The sequence below is a fragment of the Ochotona curzoniae genome, unplaced genomic scaffold, assembly GCF_017591425.1.
Source record: "Ochotona curzoniae isolate NIBS_2020 unplaced genomic scaffold, NIBS_Ocur_1.0 scaffold_4763, whole genome shotgun sequence".
Classification (NCBI taxonomy): domain Eukaryota; kingdom Metazoa; phylum Chordata; class Mammalia; order Lagomorpha; family Ochotonidae; genus Ochotona; species Ochotona curzoniae.
In genome coordinates, this window is record NW_024467123.1 from 109,202 (window position 1) to 131,957 (window position 22,756).

The 22,756-nt window shown below is 43.6% G+C and overlaps 1 pseudogene; it reads left to right on the top strand.

Annotated features, from left to right (window-relative positions):
• The first annotated feature begins 21,278 nt into the window (after positions 1–21,278).
• On the top strand, positions 21,279–21,969 carry LOC121149790 (annotated as a pseudogene).
• Positions 21,970–22,756: the final 787 nt, after the last annotated feature.

A 22,756-nucleotide genomic window follows, 5' to 3' on the forward strand; every position in this document is an offset into this window, starting at 1 on the left:
ACATACGTGTAACCCAATATTTGTGTGTGTTAGTGCCATAGAGCATAATGTAATGTCTCTGCCTTCTTTGTTGTGGTTTCCTGGGCTTCACTGGACCTACTTCTTCCTTGCTGAGCTAAGCTTACCTCTTGTCCAGCCTGTCCCTGCGTAGTTTAGGTGGTAAACCAAAATGACTCAAAGTAAATCATGGAAATTGAATTCTAATGATTTTGAAGGGTGAGCACGTTTGGAAAATACTCCAGTGATTCTGAGGAAGAGCTCAGCGGTTAGATGTTATCAGGCATAAGAAGATCCAAGACACGAGAGGACTGTCCCTCCTGTGCTGGACCACTTCATGTCTGCAACGTTGACGGATGTTTGAGACCCTGAGGGACAGGAAACTCAAGACAACAGTGCACAGGTGGAGAAAGCTGGCTCAGAGGAGACGTCACTGAGCTGCCTGCACTTCCTCTCTACCTGCGATAATAATGGGCTGTCTAAAGAATCCAGCTGACTTACAGGAACCTTTTTATAAGTTAGTATTCTATACAGTGTTTGGGGGGAAGAACTGTTTTGACAAGTTGATACAGGCTTAACTATTTGTATCAATCATGAGTGATTGTGGTGGGGAAAATAAGGGGCTCTCAAATAAAGGATTTTAATGACAGACAGTACAGAGGTATGGGCTGGAAACAAGGGATGTTCTAATACCCAGAGGCTGGCATCAGCAGGAGGCCACTGCCACTCTGAGACCTTAGGGGCAAGGGTAGATGGTACCAGAGTCCACTGAGTCACCATTGTGGAGCAGAGATTGTCCTTAGAGAATTGGGGCTCCAGGTTACCAGCCTTCCTTTGGAGAAGCCAACCAGATGTGTCTGCAGGTGAGCCCCTATGGGTGAAGAGGGTGGAAAGAGTCTGGGCAGAGAAAATGAACAAAAAAGCAGCACAAGTAAACTTGCGTTTTCATTTCTGTAAGTTATTATGTTTTTTCAAGAGTATGAAAAATAAAGTTACTCTATAGTTGAAAATTAAGTAATTCTGCTTCATTGTGCTTTTGTACCAGTATAACTAAGCTCCTTTCAGAACCAGGGACTGTGGCAGGTACATCTGCTCTGACGTGTATGAGTGGACAATGTGTCAGATTATATTATTCATGTGTTCATGGTGTTCATATACATTTTTAGGGATTTATTTATTTTACTTTATAGAGTTGCTGAGAGACAGAGGGGCAGAAATAGATCTTCTGTGCATTGGTTCACTCTCCAGATGGCTGTAGTAGCCAGAGTTCAGCTGGTCCAAACTGGAAGACAGGAGCTTCTGGCGAGTCTCCCACATGGGTGTAGGGACCCAGTGATTTGGGTCATTCTCCACTGCTTTCTGGAGCCACCAGCAGGAAGCTGGATCAGAAGTAGAGCAACCATGACAAACCGGTGCCCATATGGGATGCTGGTGGCACCAGCGGGGAATTAACTCACTACACCACTGTGCTGGCCCCTCCCTGATGTTTCTATGGGTAAATAGTCAACTGTCTCTGGCACTAATTTACTCCCTTTGTTACTGATTTGATGACAGAATCATGCATTTGATGTAATGTGTTGTGGTAGCTGATTTTGTTTACTCCTTGCAACTTTTCTACCTTCTTCTGATGGTAAAATTTGCACTTGTGCCCACAGGGCTGACCCTTGACCAGTCCTGCCTTTGTATTCCAGGAGGTGGTGAGTGGTTGCAAAATCAGCCAGTGAGATCCTATCCTAGGATTTTTATTGGAGATGAGATTATTTGTGTCTTTGTTGCTGCCAGCAATCACATCGAGAAAGTATATTTCAGCTGTAGTTTGGCAAAAATCAAGCCTTCAATACACACACAAAAATACATTTGCAAAAGAAATGATGGTGATAAAAGAATAATACAAATAGAGGTATGTGTGATTTTGGGGTAGAATGGAGAGGAAAGACTTAACTGAGAGGGCTACATTGAGGGAAGAGCAATGGATGTGAGGAGTAAGTGCAAGTATTTGGTGTGTTTTTAATACACAAGCATGTGTAACAATAGTTTTATGTGAGATTCTGTGTAATGAAACAGTGCTTAACAGTTATCTGTAATTTTGATTTATTTTTTTCACTACTACCTTCTTTTAAAAACAATACTCATCCCCATAAACTAAACTAATTAAAACCAATGGGTCCGGGCCCGGCAGCATGGCCTAGCAGCTAAAGTCCTCGCCTTGAACGCGCAGGGATCCCATATGGGTGCCAGTTCTAATCCCAGCAGCTCCACTTCCCATCCAGCTCAATGCTTGTGGTCTGGGAAAGCAGTCCAGGATGGTCCAAAGCTTTGGGACCCTGCACCGTGTGGGAGACCTGGAAGAAGTCCCTGGATCCTGGCTTCAGATCGGCATAGCATCGGCCGTTGTGCTCACTTGAGGAGTGAATCATCAGATGGAAGATCTTCTTCTCTATCTCTCCTCCTCTCTGTATATCTGACTTTCCAATAAACAAATAAATCTTAAAAAAAAAAATAGAACCAATGGGTCCTCTCCCAGGCACTGGTGGGATAGAACCAGAACAGGAATTACTTGGTGGTTAAGTTTGTGTTCATGGCTTATCCAGACTGGACTTTTTTCCATGCACACTGTAACACTCATACACAACACTAACACATGCACATAGTATACCGTTGGCTAACACATGGTATACCTATGGCTAACACATAGTATACCGTTGGCTAACACAGAGTATACCGTTGGCTAACACAGAGTATACCGTTGGCTAACACAGAGTATACCTATGACTAACACAGAGTATACCTATGGCTAACACAGAGTATACCGTTGGCTAACACAGAGTATACCGTTGGCTAACACATAGTATACCGTTGGCTAACACGTAGTATACCGTTGGCTAACACATGGTATACCGTTGGCTAACACAGAGTATACCGTTGGCTAACACATAGTATACCGTTGGCTAACACGTAGTATACCGTTGGCTAACACGTAGTATACCTATGGCTAACACATAGTATACCGTTGGCTAACACATAGTATACTGTTGACTAACACACACTGAAATCTTGGTTTCAATGGGCATTTGAATTTTAAGTCAATTATATTTCAGATATTAATAAAATGTTTATTACATGCAAAATTGTACTGATATGAATTGCAACTTACTATTACTGAAATTAGATCAGGGTAGAACTGGTATGGCTAGAAATTTAGAAGCTATAATTTTTTTCTTATTGGAAAAAAAACAAATCTTCATATCTAAGTTTTTCAGATTTTAATGTTTGTGGTGGTGATGAGCAGCATGTTTTATCTGAATATCAATAAGTTGAGAACAACAGGATATAGGAGGTTGTGAAATACTTTAAACAGGAAATACCATGCAGGGAGTTTAATAAGTGAGGGTGAGAAACTGAAGTCTCCAAAAATACTAATTAAAATCATTGACATGACTTTACCACAGAAATAAGCTAATATTCCCTGAAAATCAGGTTTTCTATTTTTACATATTTTTTAAAAGATTTTATTTGAGAAAGGCAGATTTTACAGAGAGGCAGAGAGGGATCTTCCACTTGGTTCACTCCTCAAATTGCTGCAGTGGCCATAGCTGGGCTTCTCTGAAACAAGGAGCCTAGAGCTTTCGCTGGGTCTCCCACAAGTTTGCAAGGGAACCAAGGACCTAAACCATTGTCCGCTACTTTCCCAGGTTATAAAGAGAGCTGGGCAGGAAGTAAAGCAGGCAGCGCTTGCACCGGTGCCAATATGGGATGCTAACATCACAGATGGAGGCTCAACACTCCTATGCCAAAGTCCTAGGCCCTCCACTTAACCTTATATATGTGAGAAAATCAGGAAAATAATATAGTTGCTACTAATTTCTAACAGCTATACTTCAGGACTGAGGAACCATCTGGCCTATAAAATCGTTTGATCTGACCCTGCCAAGGCAACTACAGGTGATACTTGAAATTCTATAAACCTAGAATCAGGCTAATTTTTTCTATTTTAAATGTTTTTTACTTCCTTTTTATTATTATCATTTTATGATACATTTCCATAGGCCCTGGGATGTACTCTGTTCCCTTCCCAAATCCCATTCCCCTACCCCACTGAGTTCCCTGGTATCATTACTATGGTATAGTTCTTCATAAACAGTCCTATATCCATCACTGTGGACATGGATAATGGCAGAGTTCAGCATCCTACTGTCAAGACATGGTTAACAGTTTCATTGGGAGTCCATCTTTGATCTGGAAGTAGGGACGCATACTGCATTGTATGCTCACATCTGGATATGATAGTCTCCATTACAGTTACTATACATCCCTTTAAATGAAAAGCCACAACACAAAATCAACAACAGGAAGAAAGAAAATAAAAACATCGTAAAGTTAAATAATATGCTATTGAATGACTAGTGTCACTGAAGAGATGTAAAAGAAAATCAAGAACCTTCTTGAAGAAAATGATGCTACTGTATGATCAATGAGTCAGTGAAACTAAATTTTAAAAATCAAAATCCATGAGATACAGTTTGCTGATCTTTGTTGCTGAGATATGTCTCCTGTAGGAAACAAATAGTTGTTCTTTTTTTAATCCAGTCTGCTAATCTCTGACATTTGATTGATGAGAATAAGCCATTCACATTCAGCATTAATATGAATGGGTGGTAATTTGGTCCTGTCATCTTAGCAATGGGTTGTTCATTGGTTTAGTTTTCTGTTGTTGTTTTACTGGGGTGCCCTTCACATTTGCCTTTCGTTTTGGTGGAGGCTATTTCTCTTCTCTGTGAAGAGAACATCTTGAAGTACCATTTGCAGGGTAGGTTTGGAAGAGGCACGCTCTTTTAACTTTGCTTTGCTGTGGAAGAATTTTATTTCATTTTCAAAGACAAAGGGCAGCCTTCCTGGCTATGTTATCCTGGACTGACAATCTTACTTTTAGATTCTGGAATATGTTATTCCATTGTCTTCTGGCCTGTAGAGTTTCCTGTGAGAGGTCTCTTAGGAGTTTAATGGGCATTCCTTTATATGTCAATAGATTTTTTTCCACATGCTCATTTAAGGCTCTTTTCATTACGTTCGACTGAAGAGAGCTTGGTTATCATGTGTCTTGATGAAGATTGCTCTGGTGAACTCTGTTGGGTGATCTGTGCCCCTCTTGGATGTTGTTTGCCAGTCTTTCTCTAGATTAGGGAAATTTTCCTTTATTATTTCATTAAATACATTTGTAAACCCAGCTTCTCTTTCTGCACCTTTTGGGACTCCCATAACTCTTACATTTGGCCTTTTAGTAGTGTCTTTCAATTCTTGAATGCTTCTTTTAGCTAGACCCAGCTCTGCTTCCAGCTGTTTGTTTCCCCCTGGTGATAGGAAATATCTTCCAATTCTGAGATTCTTTCTTCTGCTTGCTTCATCCTATTTTGGAGACTCTCCACTATACTTTTTTTTTTTTTAAGATTTATTTATTTTTATTACAAAGTCAAATATACAGGGAGGAGGAGAGACAGAAAGATCTTCCATCTGATGATTCACTCCCCAAGTGATCGCAACAACCGGTGCTGCACCAATCCGAAGCCGGGAACCAGGAACCTCTTCCTGGTCTCCCCACGCAGGTGCAGGGTTTGGGCCATCCTCAACTGCCTTCCCAGGCCACAAGCAAGGAGCTGGATGGGAAGTGGAGCTGCTGGTATTAGAACCGGCGCCCATATGTAATTTCGGCACATGCAACGTGAAGACTTTAACCACTAGGCCATGCTGCTGGGCCCTCCACTGTACTTTCAATGTGCTTCATAGTACTCATTTCTAATATATCAGCTTTCATTGGATTCATTTCATGTGTGCCATATTGCTTAAATTTCTTAAACACCTATTTTATGTGCTTTTCATTGTTGATAAAAAGCTTTATAACAAGTATTTTGAATTCTCTATTCCCCATTGTTTTCAATATATTCCACAGTTAATTCTGAGGTTGGTGAAGGCTTTTGCTCCTTTGCAGGGGAGTCTTAAATAATATCCATAGTGCCTTTGTCCCTTTTGCTCTTGTTATCAGATTCTTCTCCTTGGAGGCAAGTTTTTTTTTTTTTAAGATTTATTTTTACTGAAAAGTTATATATATACAGAGAGTAGGAGAGACAGAAAGATCTTCCATCTGATTATTCACTCTCCAAGCGGCCTCAACAGCTGGTGCTGCACCAATCCAAAGCCAGGTGATCATAATTTCTTCCAGGTCTCCCACATGGTTGCAGGGTCCCAAGGCTTTGGGCCGTCCTCGACTGCTTTCCCAGGCCACAAGCAGGGAGCTGGATGGGAAATGGGGCTGCTGGGATTAGAACCGATGCTACATGGGTTCCCAGCATGTTCAATATGAGGACTTTAGCCACTAGGCCACTGCATCTGGCCCAGGGCAGGTTTCTAAGCTGTGTCACCTACAGGTCTACAGTTTGATTTTACTTATCATGGTTGGTACACCTCTCTCTGTTTGCAGTCACTTGTGCCTCTCCCCCAGCAAGCTCCAGGTCTGGGTTCTTATGTTAGGTTTCCACCATGGCTGGATATGGGGGCTAGTAGGGTTGACCTAGGCTTCAATGCCTACTGGCATGTATGAGAACTGAATGGGATGTGGGACAGACAGGACCAGTCTGCTGTACATGCTGGCAAGCACAGGAACCGGGACAGCGGTGCCTGGTGGGGGTTATTGTCTATGGCTCTGACTAGGCTTCAACTCCAACTCATTTGCATAGGAGTTATGCGTGCAGTTGGCAGGATCAGGCTGGACTGCAAGACCGATTAGTTTATGTAGAAGACAGGGCTGGAGACAACTGACCCAGCAATTGCAACTATCACTGTGTGCATTGGCCAGTTTGTGTGACAGACTGTACTGGACCCTGTATTGCAAGCACACACAGAATCAGGTGTAGGATCACCTCAGGTGAAATTTCTTTGGCATTCTCCCAACTGAACTGCTGGACTCCGAATTCCAACCATGGAGAAAACTGCAGGTTCCATGGCCTGACCATGGAATGCATGTGTCACAGCTGGGCCTCCTCAGTGGCTTAAACGGAACATGGATGGCATGTCTACATGCACATAAAGGATTTGGCAGAACACTGGCGCCTGCAGAGAAAACCTGGTTCCATAAAGAGAGGATGGAGGACAGAACAAATCAATCAACTACCCCAGCCAGGGGTTGGCAGTGAATACCTGGGCAAGTGGAGACTCTAAGGTGGACTGTCAGTTGAGCCTGGAGAGATGTCATCGTGATTGGAGTGGCAGGATCAGCAGCAATACAAAACTGTTGAACTGTCAAAACCATTTGAGCAGGACCCTCGGAACATGCCTCACATCAGGGACCCTGGAATGGTTGGGAGGCTGGGTATGGCTTCTCCTCTTATCTCTCCCCTTCCCCCAGATACTGGAAGGAAAAAAAAGAATGTGTACACAATGGTCTTACCCACTTTCCACTAGCCCTTGACCCTTTGTACCCTAATCAAATATGTAAAAATTATCAAAAATAAAATTTAAATAAAAAATAAAGAACAATGAATGTATGATATATGAACCAGACCTGAGTCTCTCCCTCTTGTCTCAGTATGACAGTAACACAAGACAGATGCAGTCAAGCACACAGCTCCCTCATCTCCCATCTCTCACTCAAGGAATGTGGCATGTACCTGGGAGAGACAGGCCACTAATATTTCTCATATCACACTGAGAGCAAGCTGTCAGAGACTGAATTGCAGACCAGTACAGCTGAGGAGTCTGGTGCTCTCACTCCAATTCCACTCAGTTAACAAGAGTTCTGACTTTACAATCTAAGAATATCGTGCTCCCAGTTACACTTACTTTGGCTTTGTGGGGAGGAGACCAAGTCAGAAAAGGCAAGCTGAGAAGAGCAGAACTCTGTGACCACCTCCACATAACACATTCTAAGTGGGTTAGAAGTGTGTCATTGTCTCCACCAAAAACTGGGACATGGCTCACATTTTGCCAACAAGACAAAGAATAAAGTCAAGGGGCCTAAAATTCTTCCCAGTGAATTATTTGAAATATTGTTCAGAGAAGTCCTACTCCATAGGAACTCAAGGAAAATATTGGAAAAGAACTAAATAGGTAGCTAGTGGCTTCATGAGAGATACAGGCTACACCACAGGCCAGGTGGCTTACCAGGGATGAAAAAAGCTAAGCGACAACTAGGGAATCCCCATCCCATCAGAACAAATCCCAGGTACTGACACCAAAACCTCCATGCCAGACCTGTGTCGTACACTGTTCGTTGTGATCCATTTCCAATCTTCCACCTATTTCCAGCCCCAAGGTAAGCATGGTCTTGTACTGGCTAACAATAAAACAGGATAGAAAAGAACCCTGTATTGTAAATATCAGAGAACTAGGGGTGTAGACAGATGGACAGTGTGATGGTTGAAAGCACCTTCCCTTTCAAATGAAGATAATTCTTGGATATTTGAAAGTTTGGTGCTCTTCTCCTTTGAGAGCCAGATATACAAGGGCCAGGACATTGAAAGCAATTACACAGACAGGGGAACCTGTTCACATATTTGTCTACATATCCACCACAATTGTTCATTCAAAACACCATTTTCATAGACAAGAGAAACCACAGAGTATAGTCAAAACTAGGTCCCATTCATTTTTCCTTTAAATCCTCATGGTAGACTTAAAACACTGTCTTAAAGATGGTCAGGATGCTAAAAGAAGGCATGTACAAGTCAGGAGAAACATTGTATGAATAAAATAAAAATGTTAAAGAGGAAACAAAACAAATTCTAGAGATGAAAATGTGACAACGTATATTTGCTTAGTGGGATTCAGAAACATTTGAACAGGCATAGGAATCCAGGACCTTCAAGATAGAACCACTGAAATCACCAATATGAAGAACATGAAATGAGAGGAAAACTGATGAAGACCAAGAGGGTTGTGGGACACCATGATGTGCACTATGGGAATCCCAGGGAGCAAAAAATGTAGATTTGAAACAGTGATAGTTGATGAATATGTGAACATAGATGTGCCAAAAGCTCCATAAGTTCCCAGTAGGATAGAATCCATGGTACCCACTTTGAGGCACATTACAGTCAAAGCACCAAAAGACAGAATCAAAAAAGCATCAACAAAGAAGCAACTCGGGGCCTGACATAATGGCTCAATGACTAAATCCTTGATTTGCAAGTGCTAGGATTCCATAGGGGTGCCAATTTGTGTCCTGGCTGCTCCACGTTCCCATCCAACTCCCTGCTTGTGACCTGGGAAAGCAGAGGACAAACCAAAGTCTTGGGACCTTGCACCCATTTGGGAGACCTAGAAGAGGCTTCTGGTTCCTGGCTTTGGATTGGCTCAGCTTCAACTTTTTTTTTTTTTTTTGCTCACTCCCCTATCAGCCTATCAGCCATTTGGGGAGTAAATCAGCAGATGGAAGAGCTTTCGCTCCTTCTCGCCATGAGTCTGAACTGCCTTTCCATTAAACATAAATAAATCTTCAAAAAAAAAAAAAAAAAGGCAAGGTGTTACATACAAGAAGTCCTCAATAAGGTTTTCAACAAGTTTGTTCTCAGATTTTGGAAGGCAGTGGGTTGATACATTCAAAATATTTAAGAAAAGCAAAAAGTCTACAAAAATCTTATGTTCAGTAAAACTGCCTTTCAAAATAGAGAAATTAAGACTTTATACACAAATGGTTTGTTACTATTAAGCCTACCCTGCAGAAAGTATTAATGAGAATCTCTCAAGGTTGAAATTAGGAACTTGAGACCATACGAACGCTGGTCTAGGTAAATATGTGGTTAGTTCTAAAAACTAGCATTATGTAAACTTGGATTATGATTCTGGTTTTTGTTCCCTACCGATCTAACAGACTAATTCATAAGAAACATTTGTGTTTAGATACTCCATAAGTAATTTTGTTGAGATCAGTCCCTGAAAAGGGAGACAGCCATAAAGAAACTGAGTTTTTATACGTTGCAGTTAAGTTAGTATGATTCAAATTGGAATGTTAAATTAAGCAATGAAAATAGCTATAGAAAATATGCAGAGGGAAGATGGCTAAGTTCAAGGATCTGATGTCTGATGCAAAGGTACTCATAATTGCTAAATGTTTGTGCATTCCAAGAGAATTTTATTAAGCATGGCTTCCAGTTACTACTAAACAATATCGGCCTCCTCAGGGAGGAGTCAGGCAGGCATGTGCCCAATATGACCTGTATCAGTCTGTATCTGTGAAGACAGAAGGATGTAAAATAAAGTTTTAGTTACATAGCATAGTGGCCTACTTAGGAGAAGACTTCTAAACTCAAGAAAAAATAGAGAAAGAAGTGACCCTCCGCCAGAAGAAGTAATCTGAAGTCTTAGAGATAATCCTCTGTGCCGGAGTCCAGCTCCAGCTGAGTTCGGAGCTCGGGAAGGGTGCGTGGAGTCGGCGATAAAGAAAGACACAGACACAGACGTTTGGTGCGTTCTCACAACAGCTCAGGAAAAAACTGTCCTTTTTATTTACTCAAAACCCTTCTCAAGCTTCTGCACAAACGTTTGATTTTTTATCTTTTACTTTAGAACTAAGACAGCATGCACAGATGTTCAATTAATTTTTACTTCATGGTCAACCAGGTGCTCTTAAAGATAATTCTGTAAGTTACTATAATCAGTTTCTTTAAAGCAAGCCGTTATTCATTCTTCAGAAGTGGCCACTAGGTGACAGCCAGAACTCCAAGGCCAAGGCACAGATGGTTACCTACTAATTAGTAAAACATTCTTACTACATTTTATTTTCACAACTTTATCTATCACATAATGGGAGAAATACATCAAAAGAGAAAAAATATAAGGATCTAAGACAAAAAGTTTCAAACATTAAATCCCCCTACGACTGCAGGCTCTACCGCCTCATAAGCAATCAAACAATAATCAAAAGTATATCTCTGTGATGTTAATAGAATCATCCTATATTTCCTCTAGTTAAAAGATTATGAAAGCAGCTAAAGCAGCTACATTTTCTATGCTCTAAAGAGTTGCAAGGACAGGTTAACCTTTAAGGTCACAGCAACTATATTTTTGCCATAGCAGTTTCAGCTCATACTCCCATCACTTCCATTAGTTTGTGAGATTCTTGTTAAGCCGTTTCCCAGAAGGCATGCTATATGTCTGGGCCCGATTTCAGGGCAATGGGTAGGCACACAATAAGGTGTCCAGAAATGGCATGGGTTTAATTGTACTCCTGTGCGCAGTTAAAGGCCCACTCACTAAGACATTATCAATAACATTAACTCTTAAGCTCACAGTAGTTGCCAAAGCCATCTCACAGGGGCAAACAATGCCTCAATAGATTACAGAATTCTTAGTGGGATACTTGAGTGTCCATGCAAACAGGGGGTGAGACTGCGTCAAGGTGGTCAGAGAGAAATCGCCGGGCCCTGCCAAACAGCTGGAAGCTCCCCAGGCCCTGCCAAGCAGGGAGCTGTTCTCTTCACACCTTCGTGTCATCCATACCTACTGCACGGACCCCAGCACCTCTGTGCTTTAAAAGCCCATGTGAATGGGGACAGCAGTGGCTAAGCCTCCACCTTTAGTGCTGGCATCCCATACAGATATGGGTTCAAGTCATGACGGCTCCACTTCTAATCCAGTTTCCTGCTTATGGATCAGGAAAGCAGTGGAGGGTGACCTAAGTCCTTGGACCCCTATATCCACATGGGAGACCCAGAAGCTTCTGGCTTCTGGCATTTGGTTTTCCCAGCCCAGGCTGTTGCAGCATTTTTTGAGATGAGCCAGTAAATAGACAATCTCTGTCTCTCCCTCCCTGATACTCTGCTGTAAAAATAAACATTAAAAAATACTTTTAAAAAAGGAGGGGGGCGGCACAGTGGCCTAGAGGCTCAAGGCAGTAGCCTAGTGGCTACAGTTCTCACCTTGAACACGTCGGGATCCCATATGGGTGTCGGTTCTAATCCTAACAGCCCCACTTCCTATCCAGCTCCCTGCTTGTGGCCTGGGAAAGCAGTCAAGGACGTCCCAAAGCCTTGGATTCCTGCATCCATGTGGGATACCTGGAGGAAGTTCCTGGCTCCTGGCTTTGAATCAGGCTTTGGAGGTCACTTGGGAAGTGAGTCATCAGACAGAAAATCTTCCTCTCTGTCTCTCCTCCACTCTGTATATCTGACTTTGCACTGAAATAACTAAATAAATCTTTTAAAAAACTAAAAACTGAGAAAATTAGTATCAGACAGCAAATAGTGAAAAATATCACTGTTGGACAGTCACATTTAAAACACTGCACTTGCAGCTTCTGAATTTCTCTCACCAAAATTGACTGAAACAAGACACTGAACTATGAGATTGCAAAAAAAAAAAAGTGCAGAATGCATAAAAATGATCAGTATTCAGTAGGTGCAAAGAGAAGGATACAATGTGTGATCGTGTGATGAATTATTTACAAACACAAGTGCTATTTTGCTAAATACTTTCAAAATCAACAGGTTTTCTGGCACTGTGGAATACTGTTGAACCTATACTTTTGTCTCAATTCTCTTAAGAGTCTGTCTTGTTCTGTTGTTACTATGTCTAGTTGTAAATCTTTATTGCTAATCCTGTTATGTTTAACATTGTGGAGTGAGAGATTTATCTTGAGATCATTTTTTTTAAGATTTATTTACTTTTATTACAAAGTCAGATATACAGAGAGGAGGAGAGACAGAGAGGAAGATCTTCTGTCCGATGATTCACTCCCCAAGTGAGTGCAATGGCCGGTGCTGCGCCAATCCGAAGCCAGGAGCCAGGAGCCAGGAGCCAGGAACTTCCTCCGGGTCTCCCACATGGGTGCAGGATCCCAAGGCTTTGGGCTATCCTTGACTGCTTTTCCAGGCCACAAGCAGGGAGCTGGATGGGAAGTGGAGCTGCCGGGATTAGAACTGGTGCCCATATGGGATCCCGGTGCATTCAAGGCGAGGACTTTAGCCGCTAGGCCATGCCACCAGGCCCTGGGATCATTTTATAATAAAGAAAATTTTCCTAGCTTGATGTCTTGTTATTGGTTTAGGAGAAGTAACATATTTAGCACCTCTTACCAAGTCTTCTGGTACCTTGGTGTTTATTTTCTCTTGCTGTCTGACCAGCAATGGAGCAGCTACAGCCTTGTTGCCAGCCACAGTGAAATGGGAAAAGCATTCCTCCTTCTTTGCTTTAGTCACAGCATATCATAACCATGGCTTTTGAAAGTTTGAATTGGGGCTTTTAAGGTATTTTTGAGGAGCAATGAAAATCCTGCTATGTCCAGTTTCTCTGTTATATAATGTGTATTTAAATCCAAACACACCACTTTTCCCCAAGCATTAACATGGCTGCTTGTCCCCTTCACCTCCTTTTATCCTTATTCAGCATCATTGTAGGTAACATTTTGCATTTTGTAAGAGTTTTAATTCAGTTTATTATTTTTTAATTGAAGAACCGCCAACATACTGGAAGTACAGAAGAGTATAAAACTTGAAGAATTCCTGAAGTTGAAGCAATGATAGGTGTCTTGTGGCTACGAACATCACAAGCAGTAAAAATGAACTAATGTAAAAAAGATAATTCTTGGGTGTTATCTTTTCCGTATTAGCTACTATTTAAGGAATGTGATTCTTGTAATTTCTTGTAAAAAGAATACAACACTTCCTAACGTATTCTTTCTTGCTCCTGCCTGTCAGAACTCAAATGTAACTATGCTGTAGCATCCTCTCCTGGGTACCTGGAGGGGGTGAGGAATGATCCCAGAATCTGCAGGTGACACAGACATGATGTGACAACTGCTGATGTGACGTCACACTGCTATGACCAGGCCCTAAAGGAAAGTCAATGTTTTTAAAATGTGGGTAGCATCTTCCTACTGATCTTCAAATCAGATCAAAACAAGAAAAATATGTGTACTTCAGTTTTGCTTTTTCTTGGTGATGCAATGAAGCAATAGTTTGTTTCAAAGTGACCAACTGATACGTACAAGCTTTTTCATTATTTTAAATAAAAGCTATTTTTCTTTTTCATTCATACTGTCTACTAATTACTGTCTTATGTATTAGGTATTCAATAGATGGGAGGGTACTTTAAAACATTCATGGAAAAGTGGAATCAAAAGATATGTTAGAGTCCATTGCAGTAACCTAGCAGCTAAAATCCATGCATTGCATGTGCCAGGATCCCAAATGAGCACCAGTTCTAATCCTGGCGGCCCCACTTCCCATCCAGCTCCTTGCCTGTGACCTGGAAAATCAGTTGAGGACAGCCGAAAGCCTTGGGACCCTGCACCCACATGGCAGACCCGGAAGAAGCTCCTGGCTCCTGGCTTCAGATCGGCTAAGCTGTAGCCATCGCAGCCACTTGGGGAGTGAATCATCGGATGGAAGATCTTCCTCTCTATCTCTCCTCCTCTCTGTATATCTGCCTTTCTAAAATAAACAATTAAAAAGGGGGGAAAAAAGATTACAAGAGACAAGATATTGAAATACGCAATAAAATATAGCAATAAAACCTGCATATAATGTAACATCAAATACACAAAGCAAGGATTGACAGAACTAAATGGAGAAATAGTTCTGCAAGAGTTGGAAGTTTAATGTCCTGTATCATTAAGGGAAGGCAGACAATACAATAAAGTAACTACTGAGACATATATAGCTCTGTACACTAAAATAGTCTGTTCTCGCATGCACATAAATCATTCTCCACTTTACACTGTACAGTGCACATATTCAACCTCACTGGATTTTTAGGAATACTTATTTGAAAGAGAGGGAGAGAGATCTATCCACTAGTTCACTCTGCAAATGCTCACAGGAGCTGGAGCTGAGCCATGCTGACGTGCTGCCACAAGGTGTTCATTAGCACAAGTTGGAATCGGGCACAGCCAGGACTCAAATTCACGCACTATGATACGAGATCCCAGCAACTTAAGTGACATTCTAAACCACCATGCCAAACACCCATCACCTCAATTGATTTTTAAGATACCACACGAAGTATTTTCTCTGAGCTCAGCAAAAGCAAAACTGCAAAAATTCATAAATCCACAGAAGTATATTTAAATGTATCAAAGAAAAACCACAGACATAAAAAATACTTATGAGATTAATTTTTATACACCAAATTTATGCAATGCAACTAAAGTAGTAACACAGGAAGATATTTATCGCCACAGATAAGCATCTGTATTAAGATCTCAAATCAGCTTACCTAACTTTAAAACTTAGGAAATAGAAAATGAACCAGCTATTGCTTCTCGGCCTTTTGGCTAAGATCAACTGTGGAAATGAATGAAAAGTAAAAAAGTCTGGAGCAGAGTCAGAAAAAGAGACAAAGCAACAGGGAACTTAGTGAAACCAGGAGTTAGTAAAAAAAAAATAATAATAATAATAAGGGGCCCGGCGCAGTGGCGCAGTGGTTAAAGTCCTCGCCTTGCACGCCCGGGATCCCATATGGGTGCCGGTTCTATCAGCCGTTGCGCTCACTTGGGGAGTGAATCATCGGACGGAAGATCTTCCTCTCTGTTTCTCCTCTCTGTATATCCACCTTTCCAATAATCCTGGCAGCTCCACTTCCCATCCAGCTCCCTGCTTGTGGTCCGGGAAAGCAGTTGAAGCTTTGGGATCCTGCACCCACGCGGGAGACCCGGAAGAGGCTCCTGGCTTTGGACCGCCCAAAAATATATATATATATATATCATATATATATACATATATATATTATATACATATATGTGTGTATATGATATATATACATATATATTATAAACATATATATGTGTGTGTGTATGTATAAAAGAATATGACAAACCCTTAGAGAAACTAAAAAGAAGAATGTGAGCCATGAAAATCAAGGTCAAAGAGGGTATAGTAATTCTAAAGAAATGAAAGTATTTTAAGAAAATATTAAGAACCATTGTGTTCCAACAAATTCATAACATAAAGTGGGCAAAGACCTAGAGACATAAAATCCCCAAACACTGCACATGCTGCTGAGTACCGCTGCCCAGTCTGGGATGGCCCACCCCATCCTGGCATTCACTGGCAGGAGCTGCAGCCTTCTCTGTCTGGCCTGCCCCCAGTCCTACTCACACATGTCAGTGGGTTCTGCAGACTGGACCAGCCTGGTCTGGCATGGACTGCCCCCAACACCGGCATCTGCAGCCTACTAGGGGAGTCCCCAAGCACTCCTATCAGATCTGATCCCAACTGGATTTCTCTCAACCTGGTGGATGTTCTAGCCACCCTGACATGGCCTACCCTACCACCACTCAGCAGTGGGTACTGCTGCCCTGCACTACTGGTCTGCACCCATTCTGGCTCTTGCTGGCAGGTGCAATAGCCCAGCAAATACTACTCTGGCTCTTAGGAGAACCAGCAAGTGGTGCCACATATCCCAGTGTGGCTTCCTCCTGGACCCAGCCCACACACATACCAAGAGGCCCAGCAGCCTTGTTCAGTATAGTCTTCTCCCTACCCTCACTCTGACTCTCATGCTCCCCAATGGGAGCTTTAGCCTAGAAGGGGAGCCTCCATAGTTCCCCCTCCAGGCCTGCTCATAGCCCAGGATCTTGCACATGCATTCAGGTGCCTCAGCCTAGCCTGACATGGCCTGCTCCCCGTCTTGGCACTTGCCAGTGGATGCTGAAGCCTAGCTCAGCCTGGCCCCAGGCCTGGCTCTTACATGAACACATGGGTGTGGCTGCCTAGCCTGGCAAGTCAGAGGGTGCTATGACCTGACCCAACCTATCCCACACACGTACCTTGTGTCTGATGCAGCTTTCTCTGGCTTGTCCCACCCCCAGTCCCAACTCTCATGCTCACCAGTGGAAACAAGAGCCTAGTTGAAGAGTTCTGCAAGTTCCCCTACTATCCCCATATTTCATGTGTCTTAGTGTGTGCTAGGCCTCTGCTGAGCATAATCTGGCCCAGGTTCTGGAATGTACATGTGCTGATTGGTGCTTCAACCCGGCTCGGCTCACCCCAGATCTAGTTCTTGTGTGTAATGGCAGGTGCTATAGCCTGGCTCAGCCCGTCCTGCTCCCAGCCCCAACTCCGATGAGTGCCAGTGAGTTCTGTGGTCTTGCCTGGCTTGGATCGTCACCACCCCCAGCTCTCATGGAAACGAGTAGGCACTGCAGTCCCATAGGGGTGATGCCACAAATTCCTAGAAAATCTTCCCCCAGGCCTGGTTCTTTTGCAAGCCGGGTACTACCATAGCCCAGCCCCACATGGTCTACAACCTGCCCTGACACTTTATGGCAGGTACTACCAGGCAGGACCTCTCCACCAGGCCCCCCCCACCCAACGCAAACCTTTTTTTGTGTGGGCCACATGACAAAGCCACTAATCATGGCACACAGACCAGCAAATAACTGAATGCCATTTTTTCCCCTGCACAGCATCTGACAGCCAGCACTGCAGCTTCCCCTTCTGCATGCTAGGCCAATGGAATCCCAGCTGCTTCTCTTAAGACAAGGTTGTCTGCTCCTCGCACAGCTGTTACCATCCACTCAATAACACCTTCTGCACTGTGGCTGATCCACTCGTGAACCAACAATTCTGCAAGGCAGGAGAACAGGCTGAGCCCCATTTCCCCAGAGGGTATGGATTTGCTCTGCCCTCGGAATGCTTTCCGGCAAGTCTCTCTGCCCCATGAAGTTCCTCTGTGAGGAATCCACATTGTCCCTCGGTGGTCACATCCACTCCTTGGATATACCACCTCCAGGTCCACTGTTGGTCACTCTCGATTCCTGCCACTTGTGCTGAGGTGAACTTCGTTGTCCAATGCAGAGCCAGCACGGCAGTTCTCAGAGTCACTGTAGTGCTGCCTGTCAGAGGCTCCACTGACTTAATGCTTCCTACATCAGCCATGTTCCTTATGCAAAACTTGCGTATCGAACAAAGGAATCTAGGGATTTTCTTTGGTCCAGACAAAATAAGGCTTAAACAACTGGTCACCCTGTCTCATGGTACATAGTGCCATGTACCTCATTATACTAGATCTAGTTTCAGATCTTCTCTCCTAGTTGGATAACTTAATTTCTGAAAAGATTTCATATTACTCTTTGATTGTTAAAAACCAGGTGGTTATTCCTAAACTCATTCACAACTTTAAGCTTTCTTAGCTTTCTTGAAAATGGGTTTAAGGTGGGTGCCAGGCCGGTGCATCTCCATGCTCGGATCCCTGACTCCAGCCACTGCTTTCTGTCCCGGGGCCTTCCCTGAGCTCCAGACTGCTCCCTTCATGGTGAGTACACCAAAGGGGGAAGTATGGACACCTGGGCGGGAGCCGGCGAGCTTTGGAGTTTTTGGTTCTTTGAATTGCTGGTTAGCTAGCTCCATGTTGAGCCTGCTGTGCTCTGGGAAGTCATTCAATCCTAAAGACTCCCAACGACAGAGTAACTTTTCCTTCGAAGACAAGTGAGGGTAGTGAGACCTGGAAGGGTGGAGAGAGACCACATGATCTTTATGGATAAATCTGATACACCAACCTCCTATGAATTCTATGTAGAACTTGTAATCACTGAACAAAGCTAACCACCAAACACTAGTCCATGCAAAAGCTAATACTCAGGGCTTGTCTAGCAGGATCATATCCTCAGGAGACGGGTCTCATTAGCCAGGGCCATGATAATATCTAACACACAAGAGAACCATATCTGGGGGTAGATTCTGTGGGGGACATGTAGGCCAAAACCTGTGGAAATACTAGCCCCACTAGTTAGCTCAAGAGTTGGTGCCTGGGCCCGGTGGCGTGGCCTAGCAGCTAAAGTCCTTGCTTTGAATGCCCCGGGATCCCATATGGGTGCTGGTTCTAATACCAGTAGCTCCACTTCCCATCCAGCTCCCTGTTTGTGGCCTGGGAAAGCAATCGAGGACAGCCCAAAGCCTTGGGACCCGGCACCCACGTGGGAGACCTGGAAGAAGTTCCTGGTTCCCGGCTTTGGATTGGCGCAGCACCGGCCGTTGTCCTCACTTGGGGAGTGAATCATCGGATGGAAGATCTTCCTCTCTGTCTCTCCTCCTTTCTGTATATCTGACTTTGTAATAAAAATAAGTAAATCTTAAAAGAAAAAAAAGGAGTTGGGGTACTTAGGGACTAAGCTAGATGTGACCAAGGAAAGGGCTGTCACTCACAAGTAAAGGAACCGATAACAGTCTGGACTGATCAAGGCAGCAGCACACAAATGTGCATCCTGAATAGGGTGTGGGGTGGGCCAGGCTGCAACAATCACCAGCTCATACAAGACCAAATGGAAGACCAGACTATGCCAGGCACTGGTCTAAAACCCCCTGGCATGTATTAGAACTCGGTCTGAGAATGGGTCAAGTGGAGAAACTTGGGAAACTCCACTGGCAAGTCATAGCTCCCACTAGTGAATACTTGGTCCAGACCTGGGGTTCGGACAAGCTGCGCAAAGTAGCTCCAATGGCTGGCTAATGTGTGAATTGGTAATTAAACAGGGTAGACCGGGCAGGACTGAGCAAACCTTAGCCCACAAGCAAAATTAGAAATCAGGATGGAGCACAGGTCATGCCGACTAGGCTCTGGAACCTACTGGTCCACATGAGCCAGGGACACTAAGCCACAGCATCTAAGGCAGGGGCCGGGACAGGTGAGCGGCTGTGCCAAGCTGAGTCAGAGCAACCACTGGCATGCGTGCAATCTATGGCTGGGAACAGGCCTGGTTGGGAAGCTAAGGGGATCACCCTAGCTGGGTTGAGGCTCCCACCAAGGAGCACGGGGCTGGAATGGGGATTGCGTTCTGATCAGGATACAGTTGTAGTCTCACTTAATACAAGTGTGGACTGGGACTGGACACACCAAGCTGGACTAGACTCCAGCACCATCTGGTGTTCTGGAGGACCGGGAAGATGTGGGTGGACTAGGCTAGGTCTCAGCCCCTACTGAGCCATATGTGAGCTGTATGTGGGTTTGGACGAGCTGTGGCTGGGCTGAAACATGCAACAGTAAGGGCCAGATTGGGCTGAAGGCCAGTCAGGAAAAGCCACTGTTCCTGTTGGGACAGGAGGTGAACTGAGTAGGGCTAGCTCATGGATCCCCGGGTATGTGCAAAATCTGGCATTGGGAGAGGTTCTGATGGAGGAACCTGGGCAACTCCTCTGGCAGGACACAGGCCCTGCAGGTAAGTGCCAAGAAGCATGATAGGAAACAGCCCAGAACAGGCCATGGAAAGTTTCCCACTGGCATATATTTGGCATAGATCAGGGGCAGACCAGGCTGAATCAGTTCACTTCACCCACTGGCAAATCTGAGCAGCAGAACAGAGTGTGGGTCAAGCCAGGTTCGGTCGTGACAAAAACCAGTGCATAATATGGAATGCCAAGGTGGGGTTGCCTGTACTAGATGAGACCGCAGCGCCCAAACAGCACATGTGAGAACCAGGAAGGGAGGAGGCGGAATGTGTGCTGGACAGAGTCAGGCTGGACTGCAATACCCATTGGTTCCAGTGGAAGACAGGGCTGGAAACAGTACTGACCCAGCAATTGCAACCACCAGCTGATTGGGGTGATGGACTGCACTGGGCCCTGAACTTGCTAGTACATACAAGAATCTCATCTGGGAACACCTCAAAGTTTCTTTGGGAAGCTCCCCAATTGAACTGCTCACTCAGAACTCTAACCATGAAAAGACAACAGAGGACAGAACAAGTCAATCAACCACCTCAGCTATAACTTTGCAGTGAAAAACTGGGCAAATGGAGACTCTATGATGGACTATGTCTATCAGTGGATTCTTCAACAACCTCATCATACTTAGAAAGGCGAGATTTGCAGTAATTCATAACTGCTGAAATATCAAAACAACCTGAGCAAGACCCTTGGAGCATGCCCCACATCTGGGACCTGGGGTGGGTGGGAGACTGAGGGAGCTTCTCCCTTAATATTCCCCTTTACCCCAGATACATGAAGGAAACAATGTGGAAATAATAGTCTTACCCACTTTCCTATAGCCCTTGAACCCTTTTACCCTAACCAACTATGTAAAGGATGTCAAAAATACAATAAAAAATATTTTAAGGAAAAAAAAAAAGAAAATGGGTTTAACTACCACCCCAACTATGGCATCTGGGGAGACAGCAGTGAACACACGTCGGCTCCCCGGAAGAACTGGATTCTCCTTTCAGATCACCGCCAGAAAAGCTTCAGTTTCCTATACAGTAAGGATCAGGAGCATGATCCTGATTGCAGAACCAGTCTTGATTACAGAATCATAGCATGTGTCTCCTACTCTACTCTTACAGACCATCCCAGAAGATCTATAAAATTCAGGAAATATCTAGGCATTCTGGAAAGAAGAAAGATCGTTGGTTGTAATAAAAACGGGGTTGAATGAGTTCCAGAAATCAGGACTCTCAAACTCGTGGAAACCAAGCTGCGGAAGGAGACAACTTCAAAAAGCCAACTACAGGCAACATGCAGATCCGAGGTGCCTCCTCAGGAAAGAAGTCAACTGGCCAGCAGCCTAAGAATGCTGAACAAGCTCTGCCAGGAAGATGGGGGGATCACTTGGCTGAGAACCCTCCTTCTGGATCAATGAGGAAGACCAGAAAGAACAAGCAGGAGACCCCTGGAAACAGAAATGGCAGAAGTACCAGTGAAGCACCCCAGGCACCTCGTAAGAAGAGGGCACAGGCTGATCCCACTGCTGAGAGCGAGGATGCATTCAAGAATCGAATGCAAGTTAAAGTAAAGATTCCTGAAGAGTTAAAACCATGGCTTGTCGAGGACTGGGACTTGGTAACCAGGCAGAAGCAGCTGTTTCAACTCCCTGCTAAGAAGAATGCTGAGGCAATCCTGGAAGAATATGCCAACTGCAAGAAGTCACAGGGCAACATCGATAACAAGGAGTATGCGGTTAATGAGGTGGTGGGAGGGATTAAGGAGTATTCACGTGATGTTGGGCACTCAACAGCTCTACAATTTTGAGAGGCCCCTGAAAAACCCCAGTGATTAATGTAACGCACAGATGTTAATGAGATTATCTGTTGATACACCTCTACTCCTTTTTTTGTTTTTGCTTTGAAGCTTAGAAACAATTTTTATTTGAGATCTGAAATGGAATTCCTAAAATATCAACGTCTCCAGAAAACCATGGCTATATAATAATGCATTATCTCTATCCTGTTAGAATGTCAAATACAAAAACCATGAAACGAATCACCTTCCTTCAGCAATCTGAGCAAAGATAGAATGGCTAAGGAACAACATAGATGGATTGCAAAGGATGGGCTATTTTTACTTCAAACACCATGAAAAAAAGCACGAACACATGGGTTTTCAGGTATATACATTAAGTTGAGCCTCTGGCACTAGGAATCGGCATTTTTCTTTTTCCTTTTTTTTTCTTATTTATCACATAGCATTAACACATATTAAGAAAATCATGTAGTGTCAAAGGGAAGGAACCACCAGCATTCAGGCAGTGTTGTCAACTATGCAACAAAATGTTCTACTGAATTTTTCTTCTTTTTCTAATTACTGCATACACTGGTAGCAACTTCAAAATGAGCAAAGGAATTTGCACTCCTTTTATTTTCTGTTAAATATAAAACAGAAATGAAATTGAAACATAAGTCCTGTTATACATTAACAATTTTAAAGAACATCAATTATACAAGAAAAATACTAGAAACAACAACAAAAAACGTGTTTTACAGGTACCAGATGTTAATGGTGATTGGTCAGTAGACCCTCACAGGGCTTTGCAATGGTACTCAGTAGAAGCCACTTTGTAATCACTG